Source organism: Saccoglossus kowalevskii, chromosome 14 (assembly GCF_978046115.1).
Source record: "Saccoglossus kowalevskii chromosome 14, keSacKowa6.1, whole genome shotgun sequence".
Classification (NCBI taxonomy): Eukaryota; Metazoa; Hemichordata; class Enteropneusta; family Harrimaniidae; genus Saccoglossus; species Saccoglossus kowalevskii.
In genome coordinates, this window is record NC_140654.1 from 11358683 (window position 1) to 11380349 (window position 21667).

The following is a 21667-nucleotide window of genomic DNA, read 5'->3' on the forward strand; positions in this document are numbered from 1 at the left end:
TATAAGTATATGTTTTAAACGTTGAACGGAAATCGGTATTTTTTTAGACATTTCCGTTGAAATACATTGAACTGAATGAAAAACAGCAATTTCGCAGACGGTTACGTGACGGTTACCCAATCAAATAATCAGACAGTTGTGCAACAGTTAAGCAAATTTCTTCTTCATAACCGCTATGTAACCATTGTGTTACCCGACCGGAAACGTGCGATTTCATGCAGTGTTGCTTTTAGGTATTTTATAGTCTTTTGAACCAGTCTGCTGTTTATTGACCATGAGGGGAAGGGTTCAAATCTCATCTAGAGTACTCTGGCAAGCATGGTGGGAAAATTTTTATATTGAAACCAGGTTTGACGTATAGTATACGAATATTATTGCATACTATAAAACTATACCACATTATGTTGCATTAGGAATTTTTCACAAATACTACATACAATAAGAGCATGTAGCACAACAAAGTGTCTATCTGTGTGATTGCCCGAATGGTTCAGTGAATCTGTACATTGTGCTGGCAGTAACTGATAATAATAATAATAATAATTTATTTTTCCAAATAAGAATAACAATACAGAATGTATTGAAAAACCTCTAAATTCCATTACGCGGTTTGATTATAAATTTGATATCTCTATGTTCGAATTATAATAATTGGTGACTCATGAAAACATTGAAACATGAAACTATGAATGGGTTATTGGGTTATGCATTTACATATCAAGTCTTTAAAGAGGGATTAATGTCGTTTTCAAATTCATTTAATTATCATATGTAAGTCTCAATTTTGCGGGAATGCCTCAATTTACTAAAACACTTTTTACATTGGCCATTATCATCGAGTATGTATGAATTCCAATATTTATATATCTGTTTAATTATTTTCATTAGTAAATGGCGCCGTCATTCAACAATAATTGGGATCAAACTGTGACACTAAATCTAGTCGTTGTATTGATATGCTTGAAACAGATTTATATATGCGAATATGGATGGTAAAATAGGATGGTGAATGGTGCCCAACAAATTAATTTGTATACGGTAACTGTCAAGTATTATTGACACTCACAATCTTAGTTGGGGCAGACTATTTGATGACTTAGCAATGTATTTAATGTATTTTGTCATTTGTTCATTTTCAATTTTCAAAAGCAGAATTTATCTAAGTGTATTGTGACAACTATTCTTACTAGACTATCAGCGAAATAATGTTCAAATTATATAGCAAATTAGTTTTAAAGAATTCAGTGAAAATAAAATAAAATACATTAAATATAAATATTATGTGTATTTTCGAATGTGGAAGATTTGGCTAGGCCTCCCAAAATATCATTATTAGAGATTAATTTACCATGCAGCAAACGATTCGGTACTCAATACTTTTGGTTGTACACCGCTATCTCTAAACGGTTCATCAAATTTACATATGATGAATGGCAAGGCGGGCTGCGATTTAAGTGTTGGTTGATGTAATTCAAGTCTGATCTGAATTTCATGTAAAATATCTAGCATGCCTTCGCCGTTCAGGACACTATGTGTGTATAAAATATGACAGCAGTGCACACGAAAACAATCAGTGATTGTGATTACCACTTCTTGATCGACTGACTTATCAGTTTATTACGAATGTCGTCAGATGTAAATTTACTTTTATAATCGACCATGAGTATTTAAATTTACTGACGTCACAAAAAGAACAGACGTTATAAAAAGAGTGACGTCTATATTTACCACACTATTAAACTCAGGGTTAAAATTGCAGAAATATTTGGAAGCATTTATCACTAAATCATTTGTATTTTGAACGACCCTTTGGATTACTACTCCAGACAATATCTACCATGATCCTAGTCAACCAAAAATATGCAAGCTTCTTATGCTTTTATTTTACACGCAAACTGTTAGATTCGACACACTATTAATCTAGAAAACACTTATACGTTTGGAAATGAAATAACTACATTATACTGTTTGTAAAAATGTAGTTTGCTCGAACTATGACTGACAGGACTTTTGAAAACTTTAGCAGCCATTTTAACATTTTTATATAGACCTGAAAATATTTCTTTGTGCTCAGTTACGACGCATGATACAAGAACATTTGTTAATATGATTTTGTTTCAAAGTGTTTATCAAACTATTACATTCTAAATCCTCGTTGTGATATTAATGACAGTTTTCAATTTTTTATGTCAGTGCATATTTTCCATGGCAACGCCTAGCCATAATTTTTATCGGACCTTCCAGTAAACATGTAAATTGTTAATCTGTAAAGGTTGTCTTAGAATATAACATATTTCAGGTCCAAGAAAATTTTGCACAACACGTATTGCCTAATCTAGAGAACAACGCCCAAAAGTAATACATCAGAAATAGATTTACATGTAGTTCAGAAACGGGAATAGCAATAAATTTGAAGTTCAAAGTGTGCACGTGATTAGTGACACATTGGCGGAACTGGCTGAAAACAAGTGCCTTACAATTATATAATGTTAAGTTATATTCATATTCAATTCAGAGTACGAAAATATATTTTCGGATAAAAGTTAGCCTGCAGATAAGAATCTTTTTGTATGATCACATTATTCAACTGAACAGGCCAAGAAACCACAAACGCACACACAAGGAACAATTTGAATTATTATTTATTAGACATGCAGTTCTAATATACAATATTGTATTTTTTAACTACATGGGTTACAATTGCATATGTATACCCTCTATTGTCTCTAATTAACAGTCAGGTGGCACAGTCGGACACAAATAATAGTATGCTGGATCACAACAATCTGGACCTCCTTGCCGTTTGTCAACGCTTTTACAAAAAGAGAAAAAACCCGTGTTGTTAGGATACATAAATAACAATATGATGCACATATTATATTCATAATATACGTGTGTCAATATATCCCTAGCAAGAATAGTACAACAGTGCATATAACCTTATGCTGCTTAAATAAATAAATAAATCATGTAATAAATTATGTAATTACTTAAGATTATGTTAAATTCATACGCCTGGGAGTAAAAACAGTAAAGCATACCTTCTCAAAACTCTAGCAAAAGACATATTATCATCGAGTTTTCCATATGGCTGTAACATAAGCATTGAAAATAATTGAAACAAACAAAAAGAGGCATGGGCACCCAAAACTATAAATTATAAATATTATAAAATTAAAATTTATTGTTATGTACCATTTACATCATTGATTACAATGATTATTTAGACTACAGTATCATCCTTTAACATGGTGTTTCAATATAACCGTTGTAAGTCTAACCCCGCCTTGTTAACAAAAGTGTCCGTTTGTACTAACCGAATACATTGTTACAATGGGAGAGAGTTGATTGGGATTATATGTCAACACAAGCGAATAAAATATTGATCAGAATTTAGGGTATGGTATCCTATTTAGAGTGCTAAAATGTAGATACATCAAGTTTTGAGTTAACTTTCTGGAATCAGAAGTGTATGACACCTTGGACGAATTGCTTGTAAGTAGATTTATCGTAAACTCGTATGTAAGTAGACTTTTTCATTAGTTTAGTACTCAATACTTGACCTAAGTAATGCAGATCGTATTGGTTTGATAGATTGATGTCACGATAAACTTAACAGCCAACTAGAAGACATTTGTAGTGAACCAATAAATACGATGGTGAACGTCATCACTCATCTAAACGCTTGATTGATTTAGCCTAGCAGAATACTGTTATTCCGGAGGATGCGTAAATGAAAGGTAAAATATTCAGATGATTTGGTAGACAAACACTATTTTGTATGAAAGGCACCCTAGTGGAGACGGTGTTGTTAGGCCAAGACATTTAGACGTTGAAAATCGACATTATTTATCAATGGTCAAAATCATCAAGCAGAACACTAAAGAAATGAGGAATGGGCGACTATTAATCGAGAAAATGAAAGCATTGTCCACTGAAGCACAAACAGTGACAGTGAAAATGATATTGGAATATTGTAGGAATCGTGCATCTATAAATGAAAGCAGATAACAAGCCATCACGAATAGCTGCTTGAGATCTGAACAATGATTTTAATGTTGCTGTAAGCGAATAATGATTCAACTCCCCACGTCTCTTGAAACATTCTAATCATGGAGCACTAGAAAGAAGGAATAAGACTATAAACTACAGAATACAGGACAAAAATAACTCATGTTAGCTGCTATGCAATGGAAATACACAATTTAGAATTCAGTGGGGGGAATATACTACCATCCGTGTTATATATACAACGAATGTTGTGGCTAATACGATTGTTAAAATTATTACAAGTTATTACAAGCTTTTCGTTCATTCACTGTTTAAGTTTTGTTTTGTAGCAAATATCAGGCTATATACATTGTTGTACAATAGCTTTCCACAATCGATTTCCAAAATACTCACCTTTGCACATGCTGGGTTCAACAGAACCATAGTTCCGAGAGCCAGAATAACAAGGAATATCTTACCATTCATACTGATCAGTTCTGAATAGAAAGACAATGTGATTGGTAATATGCATTCAAATTACATTAAATTAGTATACGATGGTCTTAACAATAAATCAATGGAAAATGAACAATTGAGTACACTAGTAGTAACAATTATTGAAAACAATATTTTAACACCTTATGCTGACGCACTATATTATATTGATGGTGGTGTAAATATATGCAGCTCGGCTATTCATCGGCCAATCATTCACTATACAGTGGCGGGAGCACATGGATAGGGGCGGGGCGGTCTCCCCGCGAAAAAAATGTTGGGTCGCCTCTCCAAAATCAAGCTGAAACCCTTTGAGCCAGCAAAATTTGCCCTCAAAATGCAGGAAATGGTGTTCCAGAGGGTCTAGTATTCAATCTCGTCCCCTCATGCTAAATGTCTTTCCACCACCTCTTATATATACATATTGTGATATAAATTGTAAATGAAAAGTACAGAGCCCTGGCAGTGTGAATTAAAAGTACACATGCTCGGATACTTTGCAACAACCTATTGCACATGTTTATTTTTAGACTGCTGATACAGTCACTCGATTTTGTTGTCAACAGGATTTGAGATACATACATCCTGTCTCTCCCTGTGGCATAATGATATGTCTAAGAAACAGTGGCGTAGTGACTGTGAATTACCCAGGAATGTGCTTTGCTCAGTGTTGTTGAACATAAATATGACACCATTGACCCGAGTCTTCTACTTTAAATTGGCAGAGCTTGGATAAAGAGTGGTTTATTCCACTAACAAAATTGGCATCCTCTTTACATTGATTTTTCTTTTATTTCGAGATAACCAATAAATTCGTTAAATACGTTTTATTGTTTGCATGGCCATAATTTAGTTGTATTATTTAAGTTGAGACGAGTGTGAAAATCTTTAGTCAGGAAGGTGACCTGACCCGATCATATAACATCCTGTAATACTGATTCCTGACTCAAGTGAGCTGTACCCTATACAGGGGTACATGTGCAGACGTGCTCTGCAGTTATCATTGCTGATCAACAGGAACCACTGAAGCTCACTACCCGAACTACTTCCGTTGCACCAGTGCTACCAGTAGCATCAGATAGCAGTTCAGTTGCCAATACTCCTGGACACAGAGCACGAGCCTAAAATGTAGTGCAGCTGCTGACAGAGTGCCAGATTCGAAAGAATGCAACATGGTACATTGCTGTTTATTGGAGAGTAGAGTGCACCCTGCAGCACCGATCAGGTCCCAAGTTTTATTTGTTTACCGTATATCCCCATTCTTGCTGGTCCCAGTGACTAGCACCCCATCTATTTCTTTATTTATTAAATAGAAGGAAATCTTATATATTGAGTTGTTTTGATTTATTGTATTTGTTACCGGTAAATTGCCTTCCCTTCATTGCCTCAGTTGTGGTGATAAACTCTCACCAAACGATCCCCATCCCGTGGCAGTGGACGAGCTGAATGGAGAAGAGCTATAATATGAGTACGCTGCCAGATATGTCTATTATTAGACCTGTATTGAAGACAAGCTTCCGAATGCAGAGTAGCCCCATAAAGCCCCCACCAGCTTAGATGCCAGGAACGGATGAAATGTTGGGTGCGGTGTTTCATAAATGTCGACCCATTCTGTCATTTATGCAAACATTGCCGTCCATGCCCTGTTATTGAAACCACTATGAATCCATCTACCACACAATAATGGATGAGTAGAGGCGTCTATAGCAAAATAAAGTGTGATGTGACGCTGGACAAATTATCACGTCTTTGACCTATAGGCATCATCGAAAATTTACAAGTTCAAGAACAGAAAATAAACCGATTACAAATAGTCAAATACATATACAAAATAAAATAACAGACAAGTACAGTACGCTACACCATCAAATAAGTGAAAGATATATTCCTCCATGGTATACATAGGGTGATGTCAGACACTTCAAAAACAGCGATCAGATATTGTTCCACCGTGACAAATGTCTATATATCATTTTGAGTCACAATCAAATAATTTTCGCAATGAACTTGATGTTTACATCAAACTACTGACGCATATGCCATCTTAGATCATATCTGTATTAGTGGCATTGTGTTACCGTTATATATAATCGTTATATATTCACCGAAACAAACAAAATATTCTTGAATGTTAAGGCCAGTCGTTTTCCACAAAACCCTTGCTTTAATAGTATAGACGAACAAAGACAATGTCCTTTTAAAAAGTTACATATGTACTACAGACAATGGCATATCCAATGGAATGGGCAATGTATATGCCATTCGTAGGAATTGGAGTCAGCAATAACCATTATCGTATAAAATAAATCTAATCTCGTTCTTTACCAAGGTTTTACATAGTGTGTACATTTCTTTACATGCATTGCTGCAATTGACAGACAGAAAAAAACAAAATAAAATTAATTGCTCAATAATTCTTTATGGGCCAAATCGTGATTAATATTTTCGTTCAGTCCACTATGTTTCATGACGTGTGTCACTCTCATGAAAATTCTTTCCTTTCTCGGAAATATATCGAATATTGTTACAAATTCTTTGCGTTTTTTAAAACAATAAGCTAGTAAAATGATGTGAAACTGTAACTTACCGTGGTGCGTGTTTAATATTCCCCAACAGTCGTTCAAAATGGTGGCATAAATATTTGGACCTCGGCTGTTTTCTATATTTATCTTTCCTCATTTGCATAATACCTAAAATCTACCAGCCTCTTCTATATACATATTGTGATATAAATTGTAAATGAAAAGTACAGAGCCCTGGCTATGTAAATAAAAAGTACACATGTTCGGATACTTTGCAACAACCTATTGCACATGTTTATTTTTAAGACTGCTGATACAGTCACTGGATTGTGTGTCAGCAGGATTTGAGATACATACATCCTGTCTCTCCCTGTGGCATAATGATATGTCTAAGACACAGTGGCGTAGTGATTGTGAATTACCCAGGAATGTGCTTTGCTCAGTGTTGTTGAACATAAATATGACACCATTGACCCGAGTCTTCTACTTTAAATTGGCAGAGCTTGGATAAAGAGTGGTTTATTCCACTAACAAAATTGGCATCCTCTTTACATTGATTTTTCTTTTATTTCGAGATAACCAATAATTCCGTTAAATACGTTTTATTGTTTGCATGGCCATAATTTAGTTGTATTATTTAAGTTGAGACGAGTGTGAAAATCTTTAGTCAGGAAGGTGACTTGACCTGATTATATAACATCCTGTAATACTGACTCCTGGCTCAAGTGAGCTGTACCCTATATAAGGGTATATGTGCAGACGTGCTGTGCAGTTATCCCTGCTGATCAACAGGAACCACTGAAGCTCACTACCTGAACTACTTCCGTTGCACCAGTGCTACCAGTAGCAGCAGATAGCAGTGCAGTTGCCAATACTCCTGGACACAGAGCACGAGCCTAAAATGTAGTGCAGCTGCTGACAGTGTGCCAGATTCGAAAGAATGCAACATGGTACATTGCTGTTTAATGGAGAGTAGAGTGTACCCTGCAGCACCGATCAGGTCCTAAGTTTTATTTGTTTACCGTATATCCCCATTCTTGCTGGTTCCAGTGACTAGCACCCCATCTATTTGTTTATTTATTAAAGTGATGGAAATCTTATATATTGAGTTGTTTTGATTTATTGTATTTGTTACCGTTACATTTCCTTCCCTTCATTGCCTCAGTTGTGGTGATATACTCTCACCAAACGATGCCCACCCCGTGGCAGTGGACGAGCGGAACGGAGAAGAGCTATAATATGAGCAAGCTGCCAGATATGTCTATTATTAGACCTGTATTGAAGACAAGCTTCCGAATGCAGAGCAGCCCCATAAAGCCCCCACCAGCTTAGATGCCAGGAAAATGTCGACCAATTCTGTCATTTAAACAAACATTCCCGTTAATGCCCTGTTATTTAAACAACAATGAATCCATCTACCACACCATATTGGATGAGAAGAAGCGTCTATAGCAAAATGAAGTGTGATGTGAAGCTGGACAAATTATCACGTCTTTGACCTATAGGCATTGTCGAAAATTTACAAGCTCAATAACACAAAATAAACGGATTACAAATAGTGAAATACATATACAAAGTAAAATAACCGACAAGCACAATACGCTACACCATCAAATAAAGGAAAGATATATTCCTCAATGGTATACATAGGGTGATGTCAGACCCTTCAAAAACAGCGATCAAATATTTTTCCACCGTGACAAACGTCTATATATCATTTTGAGTCACAATCAAATAATTTTCGCAATGAACTTGATGTTTACATCAAACTACTTACGCATATGCCATCTTAGATCATATCTGTATTAGTGGCATTGTGTTATCGTTATATATAATCGTTATATATTCACCGAAACAAACAAAATATTCTTGAATGTTAAGGCCAGTCGTTTCCCACAAAATCCTTGCTTTAATAGTATAGACGAACAAAGACAATGTCCTTTTAAAAAGTTACATATGTACTACAGACAATGGCATATCCAATGGAATGGGCAATGTATATGCCATTGGTAGGAATTGGAGTCAGCAATAACCATCATCTTATAAAATAAATCTAATCCCGTTATTTACCAAGGTTTTACATAGTGTGTACATTTCGTTACATGTATTGCTGCAATTGACAGACAGAAAACAAAATAAAATTAATTGCTCACAAATTCTCTATGGGCCAAATCGTGATTAATATTTTCTTTCAGTCCACTATGTTTCATGACGTGTGTCGCTCTTATGAAAATTCTTTCCTTTCTCGGAAATATATCGAATATTGTTACAAATTCTTTGCTTTTTTACAATAATCTAGTAAAATGATGTGAAACTGTAACTTACCGTGGTGCGTGTTCAATATTCCCCAACAGTCGTTCAAAATGGTGGCATAAATATTTGGAGCTCGGCTGTTTGTTATATTTATCTTTCCTTATTTGCATAATACCTAAGATCTACCAGCTAAAATGCGAAACGTGGCCTCATCGTCTCTTATTGAATGAGGGGAAAGTGTTTATGATGAGTGTCAAGCGAAGCTGAACAAGTATTCACATCCCGGACCTCTTTTGGAAACTATGAAATTGTAATAAATTAATTTTAATATTTTCTTTTAATTTCAACACTAGATGTGATTTACTACCTGAAAAATGGTATATCGCAGAAATGAAGCTGCGGATAGACTGCGAGCCCTATGGGTACAAGTTATAGGTTCTGTCCCATTCAGTTTTGAGGTAACTTGATAACTGTGACGATGTACCAGGCAATGCCATATGAGTAACACACTGTCAATAGAGAATTTTGACTGTGATGCAGAGTTGTATGAACCAGTGATCTTTATTCGGATGTTGACATCGGGAAAACGAAGCATAGAACAAAAAAGTTGTATCTGGGCGTTGGCCAAACGGCCAAGCCCAGAGAGCAAACAAGTAGACCGGGTCCGGTGTATCTTTCTCTGAGTCTATCTCCCTGAGTCTCACTAAAGTACCATGTGTTTGTATAAGGTAAATCACGTGATCTAAATTGACACATTACATGACTCAAATCATCTTTCATGATTTTGGACAGTGATTCATTACACCCGCATAAGTTTCCAGAAAATACATTGAATAAAAATACAAAAATGATTTTAACACCTCCACATCATGGCTAAATGCTTTACAGACTGATTTGTCACAGGTAATAATGTTTTACGAATTATATTATTACATGTTGTGACATACTCTGTCAGTTGCCCATATATACCGCTAAAAGCGACATGGATATTGTTGTAGAAACCACGCTTGTTGATAGCAATGTGAAAATACGCTTGATATTGTTTCTATACAAGGGTCACCCATGGGAATTCTAACAACGCCCATGATGGGTGTCCGTACGAGCGACATGACAACACCATAATATATGATAATATATGCACTGCAGCGTGAGAACTGGCAGAATAAAATATATTTTATTCGTTTATTCATAAATTTCTTAATAATCTACATTTTTTTTCACTCCTCAACCCTCCAAAAACAAGTTGAAACTCTTTGTGTCTGCACAATTTGCCTCTCAACATGCATAAAATAGCTTTTCAGAGGATCTATTTTTCAGATCTCGACCCTCATGCAAAATTTCGTTTTATACACGAGTATATAATGTTAAATTATTTGCATAATCTGTAAGCTCTACCAGATAAAATGCCCGAAGCAGATGATATGTTGGGTGAGGCATTTCAGAAATGTCGACCAATTCTGTCATTTAAGCAAACTTTGCCGTTAATGCCCTGTTATTGGAACAACAATGAATCCATCTACCACACCATATTGGATGAGAAGAAGCGTCCAAGTAAAATAAAGTGTATATAAGCATCATCGAAAATGTTGTGTTGCAGAACACAAAATAAACGGATTACAAATAGTCAAATACATATACAAAATAAAATAACTGACAAGCACAATACGCTACACCATCGAATAAAAGAATGATACATTCCTCCATGGTATAAATAGGGTGATGCCAGGAGCTTCAAAAACAGCAATCAAATCTTGTTTGACCGTTCCAATTGTCGTATATCATTTTGAGTCACAATCAAATAATTTCCGTATAGAACTTGATGTTTACATCAAACTAGTGACCCAGATGTCATCTTAGATCACCTCTGTACTAGTGGCATTGCGTTTAATCACACAATTGTTATATATTCACCGAAACAAAAAATATTCTCGAATGTTAAGGCCAGTCGCTTTCGACAAAACCTTTGGTTTAATAGTATAGACGAAATAAAGACAATGCCCTTTTAAAAAGTCTACATATGGGCTACAGACAGTGGCATGTCGAATGCGATGAGTAATGTATATGCCATTGGTAGGAATTGTTAGCAATAACCATCATGGTATAAAATAAGTCTAACTCCTTTCTGTACCAAGATATTACATAGTGTGTACATTTCTATACATGTTTTTCTGCAGACAGAATAAAAAATAAAATCAATTGTTCACAAATTCTCTATGGCCAAATCGTGATTAATATTTTCGTTCAGTCGACTATGTTTCATGACATGTGTCACTCTTTTAAAACAATTTTCATTTCTCGGAAATATAACGATTACTGTTACCAATTATTTGCTCTTTTTCACAACAATAAGCTAGTAAAATGATGTGAAAGTGTAACTTACCGTGGTGCGTGTTTAATATTCCCCAACAGTCGTTCAAAATGGTGGCATAAATATTTGGAGCTCGGCTGTTTTCTATATTTATCTTTCCTCATTTGCATAATACCTAAAATCTACCAGCCAATTCTATATACATATTGTCATATAAAGTGTAAATGAAAAGTACAGAGCCCTGGCTGTGTAAATAAAAAGTACACATGTTCGGATACTTTGCAACAACCTATTGCACATGTTTATTTTTAAGACTGCTGATACAGTCACTGGATTGTGTGTCAGCAGGATTTGAGATACATACATCCTGTCTCTCCCTGTGGCATAATGATATGTCTAAGACACAGTGGCGTAGTGATTGTGAAATACCCAGGAATGTGCTTTGCTCAGTGTTGTTGAACATAAATATGACACCACTGACCCGAGTCTTCTACTTTAAATTGGCAGAGCTTGGATAAAGAGTGGTTTATTCTACTAACAAAATTGGCATCCTCTTTACATTGATTTTTCTTTTATTTCGAGATAACCAATAATTTCGTTAAATACGTTTTATTGTTTGCATGGCCATAATTTAGTTGTATTATTTAAGTTGAGACGAGTGTGAAAATCTTTAGTCAGGAAGGTGACCTGACCTGATCATATAACATCCTGTAATACTCCTGACTCAAGTGAGCTGTACCCTATACAGGGGTACATGTGCAGACGTGCTGTGCAGTAATCCCTGCTGATCAACAGGAACCACTGAAGCTCACTACCTGAACTACTTCCGTTGCACCAGTGCCACCAGTAGCAGCAGATAGCAGTGCAGTTGCCAATACTCCTGGACACAGAGCACGAGCCTAAAATGTAGTGCAGCTGCTGACAGTGTGCCAGATTCGAAAGAATGCAACATGGTACATTGCTGTTTAATGGAGAGTAGAGTGTACCCTGCAGCACCGATCAGGTCCTAAGTTTTATTTGTTTACCGTATATCCCCATTCTTGCTGGTTCCAGTGACTAGCACCCCATCTATTTGTTTATTTATTAAAGTGATGGAAATCTTATATATTGAGTTGTTTTGATTTATTGTATTTGTTACCGTTACATTTCCTTCCCTTCATTGCCTCAGTTGTGGTGATATACTCTCACCAAACGATGCCCACCCCGTGGCAGTGGACGAGCGGAACGGAGAAGAGCTATAATATGAGCAAGCTGCCAGATATGTCTATTATTAGACCTGTATTGAGACAAGCTTCCGAATGCAGAGCAGCCCCATAAAGCCCCCACCAGCTTAGATGCCAGGAACGGATGAAATGTTGGGTGCGGTGTTTCATAAGTGTCGACCAATTCTGTCATTTATGCAAACATTGCCGTCAATGCCCTGTTATTGAAACAACTATGAATCCATCTACCACACAATAATGGATGAGTAGAGGCGTCTATAGCAAAATAAAGTGTGATGTGACGCTGGACAAATTATCACGTCTTTGACCTATAAGGCATCATCGAAAATTTACAAGTTCAAGAACAGAAAATAAACGGATTACAAATAGTCAAATACATATACAAAATAAAATAACAGACAAGCACAGTACGCTACACCATCAAATAAGTGAAAGATATATTTCTCCATGGTATACATAGGGTGATGTCAGACACTTCAAAAACAGCGATCAAATATTGTTCCACGTGACAAATGTCTATATATCATTTTGAGTCACAATCAAATAATTTTCGCAATGAACTTGATGTTTACATCAAACTACTGACGCATATGCCATCTTAGATCATATCTGTGTTAGTGGCATTGTGTTATTGTTATATATAATCGTTATATATTCACCGAAACAAACAAAATATTCTTGAATGTTAAGGCCAGTCGTTTCCCACAAAATCCTTGCTTTAATAGTATAGACGAACAAAGACAATGTCCTTTTAAAAAGTTACATATGTACTACAGACAATGGCATATCCAATGGAATGGGCAATGTATATGCCATTGGTAGGAATTGGAGTCAGCAATAACCATCATCTTATAAAATAAATCTAATCCCGTTATTTACCAAGGTTTTACATAGTGTGTACATTTCTTTACATGTATTGCTGCAATTGACAGACAGAAAACAAAATAAAATTAATTGCTCACAAATTCTCTATAGGCCAAATCGTGATTAATATTTTCTTTCAGTCCACTATGTTTCATGACATGTGTCGCTCTTATGAAAATTCTTTCCTTTCTCGGAAATATATCGAATATTGTTACAAATTCTTTGCTTTTTTACAATAATCTAGTAAAATGATGTGAAACTGTAAGTAAGTGGTGCGTGTTCAATATTCCCCAACAGTCGTTCAAAATGGTGGCATAACTATTTGGAGGTCGACTGTTTGTTATATTTATCTTTCCTTATTTGCATAATACCTAAGATCTACCAGCTAAAATGCGAAACGTGGCCTCATCGTCTCTTATTGAATGAGGGGAAAGTGTTTATGATAAGTGTCAAGCGAAGCTGACAAGTACTCACATCCCGGACCTCTTTTGGAAACTATGAAATTGTAATAAATTAATTTTAATATTTTCTTTTAATTTCAACACTAGATGTGATTTACTACCTGAAAAATGGTATATCGCAGAAATGAAGCTGCGGATAGACTGCGAGCCCTATGGGTACAAGTTATAGGTTCTGTCCCATTCAGTTTTGAGGTAACTTGATAACTGTGACGATGTACCAGGCAATGCCATATGAGTAACACACTGTCAATAGAGAATTTTGACTGTGATGCAGAGTTGTATGAACCGGTGATCTTTATTCGGATGTTGACATCGGGAAAACAAGCATAGAACAAAAAAGTTGTATCTGGGCGTTGGCCAAACGGCCAAGCCCAGAGAGCAAACAAGTAGACCGGGTCCGGTGTATCTTTCTCTGAGTATATCTCCCTGAGTCTCTCTAAAGTACCATGTGTTTGTATAAGGTAAATCACGTGATCTAAATTGACACATTACATGACTCAAATCATCTTTCATGATTTTGGACAGTGATTCATTACACCCGCATAAGTTTCCAGAAAATACATTGAATAAAAATACAAAAATGATTTTAACACCTCCACATCATGGCTAAATGCTTTACAGACTGATTTGTCACAGGTAATAATGTTTTACGAATTATATTATTACATGTTGTGACATACTCTGTCAGTTGCCCATATATACCGCTAAAAGCGACATGGATATTGTTGTAGAAACCACGCTTGTTGATAGCAATGTGAAAATACGCTTGATATTGTTTCTATACAAGGGTCACCCATGGGAATTCTAACAACGCCCATGATGGGTGTCCGTACGAGCGACATGACAACACCATAATATATGATAATATATGCACTGCAGCGTGAGAACTGGCAGAATAAAATATATTTTATTCGTTTATTCATAAATTTCTTAATAATCTTCATTTTTTTTCACTCCTCAACCCTCCAAAAACAAGTTGAAACTCTTTGTGTCTGCACAATTTGCCTCTCAACATGCATAAAATAGCTTTTCAGAGGATCTATTTTTCAGATCTCGACCCTCATGCAAAATTTCGTTTTATACACGAGTATATAATGTTAAATTATTTGCATAATCTGTAAGCTCTACCAGATAAAATTCCCGAAGCAGATGATATGTTGGGTGAGGCATTTCAGAAATGTCGACCAATTCTGTCATTTAAGCAAACTTTGCCGTTAATGCCCTGTTATTGGAACAACAATGAATCCATCTACCACACCATATTGGATGAGAAGAAGCGTCCAAGTAAAATAAAGTGTATATAAGCATAATCGAAAATGTTGTGTTGCAGAACACAAAATAAACGGATTACAAATAGTCAAATACATATACAAAATAAAATAACTGACAAGCACAATACGCTACACCATCGAATAAAAGAATGATATATTCCTCCATGGTATAAATAGGGTGATGCCAGGAGCTTCAAAAACAGCAATCAAATCTTGTTTGACCGTTCCAATTGTCGTATATCATTGTGAGTCACAATCAAATAATTTCCGTATAGAACTTGATGTTTACATCAAACTAGTGACCCAGATGTCATCTTAGATCACCTCTGTACTAGTGGCATTGCGTTTAATCACACAATTGTTATATATTCACCGAAACAAAAAATATTCTTGAATGTTAAGGCCAGTTGCTTTCCACAAAACCTTTGGTTTAATAGTATAGACGAAAAAAAGACAATGCCCTTTTAAAAAGTCTACATATGGGCTACAGACAATGGCATGTCAAATGCGATGGGTTATGTATATGCCATTGGTAGGAATTGTTAGCAATAACCATGATGGTATAAAATAAGTCTAACTCCTTTCTGTACCAAGATATTAAATAGTGTGTACATCTCTAAACATGTTTTGCTGGAGACAGAATAAAAAATAAAATCAATTGTTCACAAATTCTCTATGGCCAAATCGTGATTAATATTTTCGTTCAGTCGACTATGTTTCATGACATGTGTCACTCTTTTAAAACAATTTTCATTTCTCGGAAATATAACGATTACTGTTACCAATTATTTGCTCTTTTTTACAACAATAAGCTAGTAAAATGATGTGAAACTGTAACTTACCAAGGAGCGTGTTTAATATTCCCCAACAGTCGTTCAAAATGGTGGCATAAATATTTGGAGCTCGGCTGTTTTCTATATTTATCTTTCCTCATTTGCAAAATATCAAAATCTACCAGCCTCTTCTATATACATATTGTGATATAAATTGTAAATGAAAAGTACAGAGCCATGGCTGTGTGAATTAAAAGTACACATGCTCGGATACTTTGCAACAACCTATTGCACATGTTTATTTTTAGACTGCTGATACAGTCACTGGATTGTGTTGTCAGCAGGATTTGGGATACATACATCTTGTCTCTCCCTGTGGCATAATGGTATGTCTAAGAAACAGTGGCGTAGTGACTGTGAATTACCCAGGAATGTGCTTTGCTCAGTGTTGTTGAACATAAATATGACACCATTGACCCGAGTCTTCTACTTTAAATTGGCAGAGCTTGGATAAAGAGTTGTTTATTCACTAACAAAATTGGCATCCTCTTTACATTGATTTGTCTTTTAATTCGAGATAACCAATAATTTCGTTGAATACGTTTTATTGTTTGCATGGCCATAATTTAGTTGTATTATTTAAGTTGAGACGAGTGTGAAAATCTTTAGTCAGGAAGGTGACCTGACCTGATCATATAACATCCTGTAATACTGATTCCTGACTCAAGTGAGCTGTACCCTATACAGGGGTACATGTGCAGACGTGCTGTGCAGTAATCCCTGCTGATCAACAGGAACCACTGAAGCTCACTACCTGAACTACTTCCGTTGTACCAGTGCTACCAGTAGCAGCATATAGCAGTGCAGTTGCCAATACTCCTGGACACAGAGCACGAGCCTAAAATGTAGTGCAGCTGCCGACAGTATGCCAGATTCGAAAGAATGCAACATGGTACATTGCTGTTCAATGGAGAGTAGAGTGTACCCTGCAGCACCGATCAGGTCCTAAGTTTTATTTGTTTACCGTATATCCCCATTCTTGCTGGTTCCAGTGACTAGCACCCCATCTATTTGTTTATTTATTAAAGTGAAGGAAATCTTATATATTGAGTTGTTTGGATTTATTGTATTTGTTACCGGTAAATTTCCTTCCCTTCATTGCCTCATTTGTGGTGATATACTCTCACCAAACGATCCCCACTCCGTGGCAGTAGACGAGCTGAAGGGAGAAGAGCTATAATATGAGCACGCTACCAGAGATGTCTATTATTAGACTTGTATTGAAGACAAGCTCCTGAATGCAGAGCAGCCCCATAAAGCCCCACCCCACATTTTACGTCACAATATACATGAGTATATAATGTGAAATTATTTGCATAATCCGTACAATCTACCAGCTTAGATGCCAGGAGCGAATGACATTTTGGGTGAGGTGTTTCATAAATGTCGACCAATTCTGTCCTTTATGCAAACATTCCCGTCAATGCCCTGTTATTGAAACAACTATGAATCCATCTACCACATAATAATGGATGAGAAGAACCGTCTATAGCAAAATAAAGTGTGATGTGAAGCTGAACAAATTATCACGTCTTTGACCTATAGGCATCGTCGAAAATTTACAAGTTCAATAACACAAAATAAACGGATTACAAATAGTGAAATACATATACAAAGTAAAATAACCGACAAGCACAATACGCTACACCATCAAATAAAGGAAAGATATATTCCTCCATGGTATATATAGGGTGATGTCAGACCCTTCAAAAACAGCGATCAAATATTTTTCCACCGTGACAAATGTCTATATATCATTTTGAGTCACAATCAAATAATTTCCGCAATGAACTTGATGTTTACATCAAACTACTGACGCATATGCCATCTTAGATCATCTCTGTATTAGTGGCATTGTGTTATCGTTATATATAATCGTTATATATTCACCGAAACAAACAAAATATTCTCGAATGTTAAGGCTAGTCGTTTTCCACAAAACCCTTGCTTTAATAGACGAACAAAGACAATGTCCTTTTAAAAAGTCTACATATCTACTACAGACAATGGCATATCCAATGGAATGGGCAATGTATATGCCATTGGTAGGAATTGGAGTCAGCAATAACCATCATCGTATAAAATAAATCTAATCCCGTTCTTTACCAAGGTTTTACATAGTGTGTACATTTCTTTACATGTATTGCTGCAATTGACAGACAGAAAACAAAATAAAATTAATTGCTCACAAATTCTCTATGGGCCAAATCGTGATTAATATTTTCGTTCAGTCGACTATGTTTCATGACGTGTGTCGCTCTTATGAAAATTCTTTCCTTTCTCGGAAATATATCGAATATTGTTACAAATTCTTTGCTTTTTTTACAACAATAAGCTAGTAAAATGATGTGAAACTGTAACTTACCGTGGTGCGTGTTTAATATTCCCCAACAGTCGTTCAAAATGGTGGCATAAATATTTGGAGCTCGACTGTTTGCTATATTTATCTTTACTTATTTGCATAATACCTAAGATCTACCAGCTAAAATGCGAAACGTGGCCTCATCGTCTCTTATTGAATGAGGGGAAAGTGTTTATGATAAGTGTCAAGCGAAGCTGAACAAGTACTCACATCCCGGACCTCCTTTGGAAACTATGGAATTGTAATAAATTAATTTTAATATTTTATTTTAATTTCAACACTAGATGTGATTTGCTACCTGAAAAATGGTATATCGCAGAAATGAAGCTGCGGATAGACGTCATAATGGGATTTGTGCATAAATGATGACGTAACAATGGGAACCGTGCATAAATTAGCATAAATGTTGACGTCACAATGGGAATATGTACATAAATTAGCATAAATTATCATAAATGGTCGTGAAGGGGAATTTGGACGATGATGACATCACAATCGGATAAAGTGAATAAATCTGCATAAATGAAGTGTTTTAATTCGAGGGAGTAACGAGGTTGTCGTGAATAAATTAGCATAACTTACCATATTTATGTGGTTTTTTTTTAAATCGGACGTCACAGTCCGAAGCATTTTTCTGAATGAATCGTAGAGGGCGCTCACATACACGTACACATAACCATTCACTTGCTTACGCTAATAAATACACGGCATTTTGAAAACTAACGAAGTTTATTACACAAAAGAGGGATAAAACTAGATGAACTCAGTAACATGGAATATCATTTTTTTTGAGTAAATAAGTAAAATGGATAATAATAATAAATCATTTCATTACTTCAAAATGTCTAGCTGGTAAAGAGTGCTGACAGAATTCACTTTCAAATGTCAATTTCTAAACTCTATTTTTATGCTGTGATAAAACATTCCCACGCCTTAATACATCCACGGTAAAATTGTTTTGAAAGTGAAAGTCTAGTGTTGCAAGATTTGTTCCATCGGAGGAAGCTGCTTTTTGGGGGGTCACGCCTGTGCCAGGACAGTGTTATCAAAAACACAAGTTCACTCAAAAATATTTAGATGTATGACTGCACAGCTTCAAGATGTCATGGCTAAACGATCTCTACCCATAGAATGGGATGAAATGACCTCTAATGTTAAAATAAGGTAATCGATACATTTTTTATTTTTTGTTTTCATGGTTTTTTTTTTTTTAAATGATCACTTAAAGCAGGGAGAGGCGACTACCCATGAGCCTTTGCGTTTTTAAACGTATGTTGTATATCATTACTTGGGATTCAATGACCGCGCGTATTATTATTTATTTATTTATTTATTTATTCATAAAGTCACACCATAAAAATGAATGTCGAAAAACACAGTAGACAGATTATCGTAACGTGAATATTTACACGGCATTTAGTTACTGTTTCTTGTGGACCAGAAACCGCTCAATTAGGCAGCAAAACTCTGTGGGGTTACTCGTTAATTCGTCAATAATGCGATTGATTGGGTGGGTCCAGTTTGAACACAGCACACAAACGAATAGTGTTATGAGATCTATGCAAATTTGGGTCGAAATATCAAGACAGAGTCGTAATTGTTAACTAGTTTTGTCGTTGTACTTATTTTTGTTTTTGTCTCGACTCACTGTTGGAGGTATATAGTCACATACAATGAGGGAATTTTTTACATAATATAATAATTATACCAACATTTTTTCATGGATATAACATCGTTATAATACAGGAATACATAGAACCAAGGCCATTGACGAATACACTTTTAAATACACGGTGAATGTAATAATGAGTATACAAACTCACTACAAATTGGCTGACTCAATGTTAGTATTTAAATTCATTTTCAGCACCTAGAGTGTTGCATTGTCGTATTTATTTGTCACACATATTGAATCAAGATTGTTGCCAATTTCAAAAGCCCATAGAATCGGTCATCTGTTTACAAACTCAGAAGTTTGCATATAAACACGCGTGTTGAATAGTACCACTGCAACATCCTTTGGGTATCATTTACTGAGCCTGGTATGAGATACGTCTAACTCATATGGAACTCAACCGTCAGTGAATTTGGAAAACAACCCATTCGTGGGATTCAGCCATACACTGGCCAAGTATATATTTTCAACTATTTTAATAAACATCGTCGACAAAAACTATTATAAGAGAGCGAGAAAATTTTCGTAGCACAGGCAGCAATATATATTTAACTGTTGTTGGAATGTGTTATGTGGGAAATAACTTTCAAGAAAAGTATGAAACATGCAATTTTGTCAATTTAATGAGATATCCTAGAATCAACCAGACTTTACGCATGCAAATGGTGCTTTGAACACGGTATGCAACTGAGGTCACTAGTCATCATAACTAGCCTTCACGTTGAAGATATATGTACAAATTCTCCAAGGTAAAATATAAAAAACATAAATATAGAGTAGAAAGACATCATCACCACTAGCATTATAGAAACACATAATATACATCACATACACACATAATATAACATGTGCCACGCCGCCAAACAATTCTCAAAAAACGCACAAAGTAGTCAGATAGAGTACACGTTATAAACAATTAGTTGGTATGACAATTCATATATATGTTATTCAGTATTTGATAACAAGACAGGGGAATAACACAACGCTCAAATTAATCTACATTCTACATAACATCAGAAGTTATATATAAATAGCTACACAAAGATTAGCCTGTAAGCAGATGTATTTTGCTGACAAGGCTGAGAGGCAATCTTTGCTCTAGATTTTTTCAACACAGTTTTTTTTGTTAATATCCTTAACCAAACAGTGTATGTATAAGCAGAATACAATCGAAAGTGTGAACAACTGTTACAGTAATGGACTTACAGGTTCTTGGATTTCCTGGCCTTGTATAGTGATTACCAGAATGAACAATAAAGCGCAGATCAACAATGTTCGCATGTTTGGTGTAAATGCTGAAATTATAAAAAACAGTACGATTAGTATAATGCAGTTTAAGGTACCACGTTATTAATAAACGGTGATATCGATGTTATATGCAATGAAACAATTCATCCCCTTACTTGCTTT

At 35.5% G+C, this 21667-nt stretch overlaps 2 long non-coding RNA genes across 4 annotated transcripts; both read right to left on the reverse strand.

Moving 5' to 3' along the window:
• Window positions 1-2626: 2626 nt before the first annotated feature.
• Window positions 2627-11655, reverse strand: LOC102807767 (uncharacterized). Of its 3 annotated transcripts, none has more exons than XR_014931602.1 (4): window positions 11641-11655; window positions 7073-7195; window positions 4405-4487; window positions 2627-2812 (listed from the first exon to the last, which is right to left on the reverse strand). It is a non-coding gene; the product is annotated as an uncharacterized LOC102807767 (long non-coding RNA). The 3 variants fall into 3 exon arrangements; XR_014931601.1 differs by lacking the exons at window positions 7073-7195; window positions 11641-11655 and adding exons at window positions 3042-3091; window positions 9333-9447; XR_014931600.1 differs by lacking the exon at window positions 11641-11655 and adding an exon at window positions 3042-3091.
• Window positions 11656-17863: 6208 nt separating this feature from the next.
• Window positions 17864-18807, reverse strand: LOC144355110 (uncharacterized). Its single transcript, XR_013421139.2, has 2 exons — window positions 18586-18807; window positions 17864-18366 (listed from the first exon to the last, which is right to left on the reverse strand). It is a non-coding gene; the product is annotated as an uncharacterized LOC144355110 (long non-coding RNA).
• Window positions 18808-21667: the final 2860 nt, after the last annotated feature.